The following is an 11,784-nucleotide window of genomic DNA, read 5'->3' as shown; positions in this document are numbered from 1 at the left end:
TAATTACTACACGTACTTGACTTATTTGCTGAACAGAGTGTTTGTTGTCTTGGCAGTGTGCACACTGATTGCAGGGAGGTCAGACCTGTGGACGGAGGACAGGAGAGCCCAGGTCCTCCTTGCCGAAAGGTTTCCAGTCCAGATTTATTAAAGCAATAATAAGGGTCTTTAAATGCCTTTTTTTTTTTTTTTTTTTTTTTTTTTTTTTCGCTCGTTCTTTGGGTGAGTTGCCCCTGCCCGCTCTCCCACGAGCAAAGAGGAGAAATGAGACACGTGGTTCCTTGTTCTTGGGGAAGGAGGGCAGTCAGTCCCCACATGGCCGAACATCAAACTCAGGCTACGTAAGGCTTAGACTCAAACCCAGAAGCCAGAGGTAGGGCTTCCAAAACAAGCAAATGGGGAAAAAAATATTAATCAATCCAACCCCCTCACAGACCGATGCATAGGGCGTTTCCTGCAAAGTGGCCATGGGGGACTTGGAGGTGGGCTTCCACAGTGCTAGAAGCTATATGGTCATGATAGACACATGGCCTGCAGGTGGGATAGCTGGGAGGGAAGAGGGGTCACACTCCAGGAGGAGCTCACCCAGGTCGCCAGCAGGAGGATCGCTATTCCTCCCTCAGTAAAGGAAACACAGGCCTGTTGAAGGTGCAGGTGATTGTGGATCACATCACAAGTCTGTGGATGACTCTGCTCACCTGGTTGCTTTCACCTCCCCAGTGAGAGCAAGGAGTAGGAAGTATGGGCAGATTGACAGGCTGGATTTCCCCCCAGGGCTGAGGAAAGGCTTTGTGAGGGATGAATGCTGCCTGAAGGCCCCAATTCCTCCTCCGAGGAGCCCAAATCACCTGCAGCCTCTGCAAAATCCTGCCCACTCCTTCTGCAGAGGGTGTCTGCACCTCTGTCCCTCAACACCCTACGGACCCTGCTCCAGGGTGGCAGCTCCGCTGCCTCCATGCCACGGTGGGCAAGGTGGTGGGGGAGGCCTCACAGGGCAAGTAGCAGGCCCCAGGGTGGACACGTTCTCAGCTTGTTCTCAGTTCCCCTTGGAATTGACTTGCAAGGGAAAAATCTTTGCTTCCCTCGTGGTTGGGGGTTTGTGATAGCCCTTGTGCTCCGCATGAGGTCTCCCCTTCACCTCCCAACAGGGTCATGCCCCTGCTTCTGCGGCCCCAGGAGAGGACTTTCACCCTGCGCCGTACGACTCCCGCGGAAGGCTTCTGGCTTTGGAAGGAGGTTGCCATGGAAACAGAAGAGTAGGTTATCTTTAGAGAATATTTTGTCTCTCTCTTTAAATTATTTACTAACTGTTTGAAGAGGAAGGAGGAAACATCCGTCCTTCCTGAGGAGGATGCAGGATGCTAACACCCAGCAAACACCTTGTGTACCTGCTGGGGCTCTCTGCAGCAGGGCAGGTTGCGTGGGTTCTCCTGGTGAGAGCTGCCTTTCCCAGCTGTCAGCACCAGCAAAAACCTCCGTCATCACCCACCCACCTCCCAGACAACACCTGAGGGCAGCCCAGGATCTGCCTAGCCTCTCCTACTCCCCGCTTCCCACGGGGGAACACTTTGCAGCAGCTCCTGCTAGGAAGCTCCTTGCTGTTACCAGCCCAAGATTGCTCCATTGTGTCAAACTGCCTTGCCACCTTCACACCCTGCTTTTCCCCACACTTGTCACCAAAATCATTTCTTCGCCCTCCTTGAAGCCAAGCTCCTCCACGTGCTCTCACACCACTGCTGCGTCCTGCTTCACCAAGCTGGATGCATTTAGCTCTTTCCACCTTGCCTTGTGAAACAGTTTCTCCACCACTTTCATCATTTTTTCTAAGTCCTCCATGTACATTTTCCTCTCTTCCCACATCCTCCAGTCCAGCTCCAGAGCAGCATCCAAACTTCCCACCTGCTCTAAATTGTCCATGGAAAACACACCAGTATTTAGTATTTCTTCTCCGCCAAGCACTGCCACGTGAACAAGGCATGCCACTGGAGTTAATTCTCCTGGTTTCTCTATCTTCATCTGTCTTCCTTTTCCTTATGAAATTAGAAACATGGGAGGCAATGACCAGCAGGCAGGCTGTCACCTTTCTTAGGAAGTCAGCACTGCTGTGCATTTGGGTCCCCAGCCAGTGAGGTGCTCACAAGACACCATGGGAGATGTCCCCTGCACCCACACAATGAGAGCAAAAGGTGTCATAGCAATGGTTTGGAAGCAGGGAGTTATTTTGGCCAATGTGCTGCCAGTTGCCAACTGAAAACTCAAAATTTTATTACAGAAGATGTGGAGGTAGGCAGCTTCGATTTTCTTGTTCTTATCACCAGCACTTCACAGGGAGGAGGAAAATTAAACCCCGCTGATTTTCTGGTGGGCTGAAATACAAAACGTGCAGCACACCTTGTAGGAGGTGCTCAGTGCTTTGCAAAGTCAGGCCCCTGGATGTATGCCATCCAGTTCAGTTTATCTACATGTGATCTGACTTTCCAAATATTCACTTCTCTGGTCTTCATGAATACTTTATTTTATGAGCTCTGCCTTACTTCTCAGTTTTTCCATGTTATTTTTGTTCCTTGCTAGGCACTGGCTTCCAGTAGGAGCTCAGTATGTCAGTATCTTTGAATTATCATTCATTTCTTCCCTCTCATTTAGATATATATATTTCTTCTCTAGCACTTTTCCCTTCTTCTGCATATTTCCAAGCCCCGTGTTTATTTCTGCTAAGATCCTGACACACTTTGAACAAGAGCTGGCAATGTGATATTCAATATTTATGCCTCCCGGCCACTTCCAGAGCAGATGTGCTCAATTTACAAGCGAAGAGCTCTAACCCCCACCAAAACCAGCAGCCCAGCCACCGCTTTGCAGCATGCCTCTTCTGCTCCAGCAGCCGTCACAGCAATAAGGGCTCTGTCCCTTCACTCGTGCCTATGATGGGATCGCACAGATGGCAGGGTATGTCCCCCATGTTGCTGTATTTCCAAGGATGCTTCCCTGGAGGCCAGCGCACATCAGCCCCCACTGTTTCAGTCAGATGTATTGTTTCTGAAAACTTCAGGAGATGCTGCGGCTTGTTGTTGTTGTTCTTTTGTTTCTGGCTTGCACTGCACCATACAAAACACCAGCAGCCCCTCCTACAGCTCTTCCTCTCCCTTTCCTCCAGCACATCCACCCTGGTGGCAATCTCTGCGCTGTAAATGAGGTTTCTGTGCTGACCGCGGTGCAGTGGGATTTGCCACCTGTCACTGCCCCGCTGCCATCACTTCCTTTCTCTTCCTTCTCATGAGTGATGCTAAGGGAGTGGTGCTGTCCCTTTGCAGAAGCTGGCAGAGCATTTCCAAGAGAGGGGCAAGCAACCACCAGTGCAAGCAAGCAGGGCGGCTGCACCTCCTTTGGGCACAAACACCCATATGGGCGCAGATGTCACCTCAAAACAAACTGTCAGTGATGGATGGCAAGCCGGAGAGAAAATATTTTGCAGCGAAAGAACTTTAATCCAAGCTTTTGTTCTTAAATTGGGAAGTGCCTTCTTAGGAGAAAGCTGCCAACCCACGCATGAGGGGACACATCATACAAGAACCCAAGGTACATGGTGTGTGCACAGGCAGGCATCTTTATTGCCCTGCCAGTCCCTGGGAAAAGCCTTGCCCTCAAGCTATCACAGCTTTGGATATGAAGTACCAGGTGGGCTTCCCTCTAAAATAACTGCTGTCACCTTTAGCTGCTTCTAATCTTCGCTGGGATGATAGCAATGAAAGCAGATGACCCCATTTCTCCTCTCAATTAAGACGTCACAGTTAATTTATGTTCCCATTTACACACTTCTTCACCCACGTCCTTATCTGAGCTGTGTGAGGGTTTTGTTTCAAGATACAATCTGCGCATAGAAATGCTACATACATGCCGGATAATAATGGGTATTTCTAAGAAAGAGTCAAGAGCGATGAGAAGGGGTGGCCTGGATAAAAGTTCTGCACTGGGGTGTGTATGCCCTCTACTTACATATTCCCCACACACTCACGCATACAGGTACACTTGTCTTTCTTGCCACGGTCTTTAAAAATGACCTTCTATCAAACAGAAAGTTAATAGCGTGGGAAAGACTGTTAATCAGTTGGCCACTGATTAGTTTCTGATGTTATAGCATGCCCAGCCGTAGGAAATAAATTGGAAAATTATATATACATATATTAAAAAGAAAAAGTAGCAAACAACATTTAATTGAACTAGAGAGAGAGGGAGAGAGAGAGAGAGAGGCTATTTTGAAAATACATTGGTGTATGTTTTATTCCTTAGGGTCTCATAGCCACTGTTGCCTTGTGCACATGTGTGTGTGTGTGCACATCTGTAGGCACAGGCATGTGCCCGTTGCATGGTGGCGGTGGTTTATAAGCAGATCTGCCACTGGTTCTTTTTTTTAAAGTGCATATTGAGGCAATAAAGAGCCCCAACTGTTATTTACTGCAATTACTTAGGATCTTAATTACAGATCTCACAGGTTCAGAGGGGCAGTTATCCACCTGAGCACCCACAGGGCTCTGCATGCGAAATGGAGAACAGAGAAGCCAGCAGGAGCCTCTGCGCCAGACCCCGACACCCTGGAGCCTGCTCACGGTCTGCCCCGTAGCGCAGCATTTTGCTTCCAGTCCCAGGCACTTCTGCCATGGGCAAGGCTGAACAGCCCCAGATCCCTCCGTGGCTCACCCACAGCCCCCCTGCTCCTGATCACTGCCTGCTGCCACCGCAAAGCCCTCGCCTCCCAAGGCCGCTGGGACCCCAGGGCTGCTGGCTCCATCCCAGCCTGGGCAGTAAACAGCCTTCCCTTTTGTGCTTGTGATGTTTGTTTGTGTCCAGCCAGGCAAAAATACAGCCTGCGTAACAAAGAGGTGAAAAGGCCTGAGGGGAATTTGCAATAATGACGGAGAAAGCTAGTTAAGGGTCTGGAGGAGGTGAAGATCTGAATCCCAGCTTGAGACTGGGCTGATTCACCCTGAGGGACACCCTGCAGGTGCAGGTTTATTCCCCCCAGCCTCCCGCTAGCAGCCACTGCATTTTTCTTGCTCTGAAAACCCTGCAGGAATCAATGCAGCGGCTAATGTGGCACTTCTGACATTTGAGGGAGGATTATCTCAGGAGCGAGTGTATAAAATCTGATTCATCACAAGTCCAGAGGCAGAAAGCGGGTGCCGGCTCGCCGAGTCCCTGAGAGCAGCCCTGCAGAGGCAGCACCCATGGGTGCAGGAGGCTGTGGGGCATCGGCAGCACCCAGCGGCTCCGAGCGTGCAGGTAGGGCGGCAAGGAGGCGGCCCGGCCCGTTGTGGTGTTTGCTTTGCGCCGGTGATGATGCAGCAGTATCATTTCACGCTAAATGCTAATTTTCTGCTTTGCTGGCCTCAGGATTGCCTACATCCGTACCCTTCGTGGCAGCAGTTAAAGGGCCAGGTGCTTGAGCTGAGGCTCTCTCGCTTAGCATAGGCAGGTTGGGTACAGAGCACAGTTACGGAAGAGCTGTTTTGGCTGAGCATGGGCCACGAGACACCTGTACGTGTGTTTCCGACCTGCTTCCCACAGCCAGGGGCCAGCCTGCAGGATGAGGAGGTGGAAGCATTTAGAGAGGATGTGGTTTCTCCCCTCCAGCTCCTGCCCAGTGGGACTCTCTGTCAGGCCCCAGAAGTGAGGATGAGCAAGAACCTGGCCACAGTGGACATGGGCTTGGACACAGAGGTTTCCCTCTCCTTCCCCCAGAAACCCAGGTGAGAAGGGAGTATTTCCCATACGCTTTATACCCAGAGTCCCCTCCTTCCTCTGTGTGCTAATAACAGCAAGAGAAGATGAGGAGCTGGGGATTCACAGCCATGAGGGATTTTGGTTGTCATTTTGGACAGACCTCTCTCCATCTCTTGTCTTTCCATTCCTTGCTGCCAATTCCCCCTTTTTCCTTCCCCCAACCATTTTCCAGCCCCAGATCCTGCCCTTGAGCCCAGCTCTATCTATCCCTTGTATTCTAGTCTGTGCATTTTCTGTAAGCAAGGAATTAAACAAGCCTTTGTGGAGACAAATCCATGTAGTAGCTTCTCCCTTTACTCCCTGGCTAGGATATCTGTGCAATTAAAGAAGAAGCAGTGACCAAGGAAGTTGCATTTATTTTAATATCAACTCTACTGAATCAGGGCTTTGAGAGCATCCTCCCAGCTGCGTGCATGCTTGCAACATGAGAGCTTGCTGTCAAGTCCCAAATCCTCTAGGCACGCTTCTGGTGGCAATGAGCCCCCTCCAGGCACACAGGGATAGAGAAAGCGGGATCTCACCAGCACCAAGGCTTCCCCCTCCCTCAAGCAAGGCCCACCTAGAAACTCTGTAATAAGGAGGGAAATTGGCAGCCAGCCTAAGGTCATTTGCAATTCGTGAGTAATGAAGGAACCTGGAGGTAGTAGAAGCAGATAAGAAAGGAGAAGGAGGGAGGGGAAGGGTTTATTTGCTCTCAAAGGCTTCCTTGACTGGGGCTGTTCCTTGGCACTGCTGTCTGGTCTCTGCGTGTTTCTATCAGAGTAAATAAACCTCCTCTTGTAAATGCTGACCTCCAGCAATGTAGTAAATGCTGGTGTCAGCCAAACCTGTGCTCAATTGCTCACGGGGACGTGTTGCTCCTCAGTGTGATGCCGTGGCATTGCTTTCCCTGCAAGCACCAAAAGGAGAGGCCACGAGACCCCTTCCTTTGGGTCTCGGTTCCAGGTATGCTCCAGTCTGCTGACTTATTTATTTTTATTACTGCTCCCTTTCTGCCCTCATTTTGTAAAAGCAGCAGACTCCCCTGTTGTGTTTTATGTGATGTTCCTACTTGAGAGCTGGCTTAATCTTTGCGTTTTGCTCTCCCTGTTAATCTCAGGATTAAGAAACTGCCGTGCGAGTGTGGCTGGAGCTTTTAGAAGTGATTTCCACTTTTTTAAAGGAAAAAAAAATCTGCAATGAGCTATGCTTTTTATTTAGAACTGAATTCATGAATTTTAACGGAAGATGGGCATGTTGGGCATTAATATATGTATAATTATGCAGAACCACTGTTATGTCTCTAATGAAAATTAGATTCTACTGCCGAGGCTGTGTTTGGCGATAGCGTACATCTTCATTTGCGCTGCATATTTATTTATTTATTTTTTCCTAGCTTGCATGACCTAGGATTACAGTTGCTATGGCGATGAGACAGTTAGTGAAGGAAGGAGTGAAAGGTAAGTTTGTTCATCTGCCTGTGTGCTGGGAGGGTGGGGGGGGCTGGCAGTCTCATTGCCCAATGCTGCCTCTTGGTTTCTCTGTACTGATGGTTTTAGAGGGTATTTAGGGTTGGGGATGCCTGGGCTAGAGGCCCAGAGTCAAATATTATGACTGCGCTGATGTGTTCGCTGATTGATATTTGTGATTTTATGAGCCCTGGACTTGGAGGTGGTGGGGCTGAGCACCAGTAGCAGCTCTGTCCCCCCGTACCCAAAGTGATGCTGAGAGCCCTTCCTGCTTGCTGGGTTGGCATCACGGCAGGAAGGGAGGCAGCGTGCCCCAGAACCCCTCCAGCAGCGCTTGCCCTCACCAGAGCAGCTGGAGTGCAGGGTTTTTTCAGCATGTAATTGATAGTGAAAGAAAACCTGTCCTTGCCTCTTTACTGATGAGGTGTATATGCAAGGTCCTGCTCACCCACATGTAGCTGCTCAGAAGTCTGTGCATCTCTCCTGGCCTGGGCTCTGCAGCCAAAGCTGTCTGAGCTTGCCCTGAGTTGTTGGGAAGTGCTTTCCTGGCATCCTGCCCGTCTCCCCTGTGTTTCTGCTTGTGCTTGACTGTGTGCTCCTCCATCAAAACTGTCCTCTCTGTTTGCTTGGATCTCCTGGTGGAAGTGCTTTCCATGGAAACCCAGGCTGACCGGCTTCAATGATTGCAAGACTTCCTGCAATTGTCTATTTCAAACCACCTGCTCCTTCCTCCCCTCCCAAAAGAGGGGTGGCTGTAACCACCACCGTTTTCACCTGATCCTCCTAGCAGTAATGCTTTTGTAACTCTGGAGTTTTGAAGTTATGCTCTCCTTTCAAGTACATCACGAATTAACATACTGATGGCCAGTGAGTAAGTCTCAAGCTTTTACCAATTGGTCTCAGTCTAATTTTCAATCTCTCCTTGGAATTCTTGAACTTTTTATTAGGTATAATTTTTCCACCAGAGATCTTATTACTGTGATTATCAAAAGACAAACATGTTTAAAAAAGGTCTCTGCTGCCCTGCCGCGCTTCATGGTTATTCCCCAAGTGAACTCTTTGCTGGTTTGCAGCTCGTCAGCAGTGCAGCCGCTTCAATGCAAGCAGACAGCTCTCTCCCACTCCCTTGGATGGGGGTACGGCAAACGAGCTGGCTGGCAGGGACAATCCTGTGCTTGTACTGCTCTCTCCCCTCAAGGAAAACTCTTCCAAGCTGCTGAGCCTCTGAGAGAGGGGTCATCTTCCTGCTCAGGCACCATCAGTGTCTGTGCTCACAGTGTGCTCCCTTCCTCCACTGCTGGGGGGAGAAGCTGTAAAAACCTGATGGGTAGTGTCCAGGGCTGACGAGAGAGCAGAGGGGGTCCATTGTTGGCCATATAGGTGGGAGCTTGAAGAAGCTATACTTCTCTGAGCCTGCTGATACCCTCTGATGGGATAGAATATAACCTTGGAGCTAAGGCTCTTCCAATCCAGAAGTCGGCTAAATACTGAAAAAACAGTGCACTGCTTCACCTGCTCCTCCAGCAGGAGGCTGTCTTCTTCCCAAAACCAAGTATCATGGCAGGCACCAAGGACAGGGCAAACCTGCAGGTTGCTGCTACAGGACTCATGGGAATGCACAACAAAGTAAACTTGCCTGTGTTTTCTCAAAAAAAAAAAAAAAAAAAAAGGTGCTCAGAAGTGCAGGCTGCCTAACCGTCCCTGTGAGGACTGTTTCAAAGCACTTGCAAGTGTGTACTGGAGAACAGGGTATGCTGTGTGCAAAACCTGAGCAAACAAGGAGGAATAAAGAGCTGTACAAGGGGATGTACATATCAGAAGAGAAGGAGCAAAATGAAATCCCACATTTTTTGACTCTCCTTCTTGAGGTGCAGAAAACAGCAAGGTGGGGAAAGAAATGGCTTTCTCCTGAGAAACCCATCTGGTAAAGCCCCAATTCCGTTGTGCTGCATCTTTTCAATGAGATGAATCTGGCCAGGCTGTGGTCCTTCTTACAGCCAGTGCCTGGGGTGAGGGTGAGCATGAAGTAAAGGCAGATTTATTGCACAGCCCCTGGGGAGTTCAGTTAATGCAGCGGGTTGCCTGGTGGTGGTGAAGTGTTGGATAGCAGCTGTCTTTAGAGGGAAGACCCTGAGCCTCTGGGGCTCAGTTATACTGCGGGTCCAGCCCAGGTCAGCAGCACACTGAGTCATAAACACCAGCGGAGGTTTGGGAGCAGGCTGCCTAACAGCACTGGGCTTCGGGTTGGATCCGCCAGTGACAGGTCACCAAAATCAATGCAGCATTGAGCTGCATCTTCATCAGTCTTTGACTTCTCTGATCTCCTCCCTCAGCCTTCTGCAGGTCAGTGCTGAGGCAGATGAGAAGTGTGTGTGCACATACAAACTCAGTGCCTCTGGCAGCTGGGTACGGAGGGCTGGGAGGCACCCTGGGTGGCTGTCAGAATGGCCTCTTCTCTGGAAGAAAGCCTGCTGGAAAAAAGAATTAGATAATTTCACGATTTTCCCCTCCCCTTCTGTAAATATTCATCATAAGCAGTTAAATGGAAGCAACAGCTGTGGACGATGAATCCTGGCTTGTCATTGTCCTTCGTCAGGAGGACAGCCCAGTCAGCACTCAAATATCCTTCCCTCTTCCATCCCCCTTACTGCCTCCGTGCGCTGCATCCTCATGCTGCAAGGGCTTCGTAAGGAGCATATAGAGGCATATGCTGTGACTGTAATCTCAAATGAGCTAGTGAGGTGCTTAAGGACAGAGGCTGTTTCCAGGGGGGGAGCAGTTAGTCGCAAGGTGGCCACAGGGAGGGATTGCTGTCATGGATTTGGTGTCCCTGGGGAGAGTGAGCGATGGGGTCAGAAGAGGTCACGGACTTGCATCAACATCTGAATATGCAAAAGCAGCAATGTGGCTCCATCAACTCCTCATGTCCTGTCCATAACAGGGCCATCAGATGCAGGCATGTTGTGTCCAGGGCCAACAGGTAGCCAGGAGCGATGCAGATGGAGCAGTGAGGTTCCTGTGCACTTTGCAAGGAAAACAGGGCACTGGCACACTCGGTTGGCTGCAGGACAGAAGGAAATGGTGGTGTATGGGAGGGACACAGGTGGCCAATTTGTCACTGACTGCTTTGGGGTGCTTTGTAATTGCAGGGGTTATCAGGCAGATTATCAGCAATAGCTTGGGGGGAAAGTATTTTATCATTTATTTATTTATTTATTTATTTATTTATTTAACAAGACCCACAGGATATTGTGATATCTCTTTACATCATTTGCTTGTGCTCTCAGGTTGATCCAGGTCACTAAGCTTGTACCAGCTCAGGACCAGAAGAGATGTCATGTCCTCACCCTGGTGGGACAGTGAGATCCTGATGGGAGGAGGACAGGAGATGGTTGAGAGCTGCGGTGGGTCCTTGGTGAGGACGGGCAAACACTGCTGTGTCTTCCTAAGATCTTTCTCACCCAAAGGTTTTCCTCTCTCACAAAGAATAGCATTAAGAAGAATGAGTTGTCTGGTTTGCCTTTTAGGCTGGGGGTAAATTTTTTCTTGGCTGGAGGTCTGGTGCTGGGGATTTCATCTGCAGTGGCTGGGCTCCTGCTGTGACTGGGTGCTAGTGACCTCTAATGGACAGCAACGAAAAGCCTCACTGAGGGCTGGAGGCTTTTAGTATGGGGTTTTATTGTTACAGTCGCTGTCACAGGTATAGTGGATGTGGCTTTAGAGATCTCATGCATCTTTAAGGCAATCCTGTTGCTTATGACTTGTGTGCTCTTGCATTTTTATTCCTCCTTTGCCAGTGGAAAAGAAGCAGCTGAAACACCCCAACCTGTAGACCTTCATAGTGCAACCATTTCCTTGGCATCCAGACAGTGGGGAGGATGAAAGGGATCCAGGAGGGACAGACTAAAAATGAGGACTGCAGTCAGATTCTTAATCTTTAAATAGTAATTCCACAGTCAGGGAGACCGCTGTGGCTCTACTGTATTCCATTAATCTGCATGTAATTTGGAGTACAGATCTCTAAGTGCTTTGTCTTAAAAATTGGAGTATAGAAGTTAAATTCACATAGAATGAGGAGCCTTTCGTGTCCCCTAAATCAAAGGGGAGAGCTCATGGATGTTTGGCAGCCTGCACAGTCAAGTACTCCGCAACCCTTCTGCTCGTTGCTGGCAAAAGTGCTCTTTGACATCCTGAGACACCTGCTGAAAGCAAATAATCTGTGCTTACAAGCTGTTGATATTTCTATTCCTATATCCTCTTAAGGCCACTGTATTCTTCTCCCTTTGATTCGTGTGGCAGACTCCAGTGGTGGGCCATGGGGATGTGTTTCCAAGGTTGGGGGAAAAAAGACTACTTAAGCTTTCCCTATACCAGCCTCTTTGAGATACCTAAAATACAGCATCTTATTCAGAGGACAATGGATGAAATTAAAAGACAAAGTTTTGGAACTAAGCTTCAAATCATTACTAAATGGGAGCACGCTGTAAAACTAATTCCCTGTCCCACATTGGCACCAAAAGCAGGATCTCTGCAAGATTCGTTTGGGTTGGGATGTGAG

At 49.3% G+C, this 11,784-nt stretch overlaps 1 protein-coding gene across 3 annotated transcripts in view; it reads left to right on the top strand.

Annotated features, from left to right (window-relative positions):
* Positions 1-6,430: 6,430 nt before the first annotated feature.
* GRAP2 (GRB2 related adaptor protein 2) overlaps positions 6,431-11,784 on the top strand; it is a 104,650-nt gene continuing 99,296 nt past the window's right edge. The window contains exons 1-2 of one of the 3 annotated variants that reach the window (XM_035315269.1): positions 6,431-6,723; positions 7,154-7,217. The gene's annotated coding sequence lies outside the window, so the exon portion shown is untranslated. The remainder of the gene's footprint in view (positions 6,724-7,153; positions 7,218-11,784) is intronic. The other 2 variants (XR_004747541.1, XR_004747540.1) reach the window with 2 other exon arrangements.

Source organism: Oxyura jamaicensis, chromosome 1, assembly GCF_011077185.1.
Source record: "Oxyura jamaicensis isolate SHBP4307 breed ruddy duck chromosome 1, BPBGC_Ojam_1.0, whole genome shotgun sequence".
NCBI lineage: Eukaryota > Metazoa > Chordata > Aves > Anseriformes > Anatidae > Oxyura > Oxyura jamaicensis.
The sequence above is the reverse complement of the archived record's forward strand: the minus strand, read 5'-3'. Positions and strand labels throughout refer to the sequence as shown.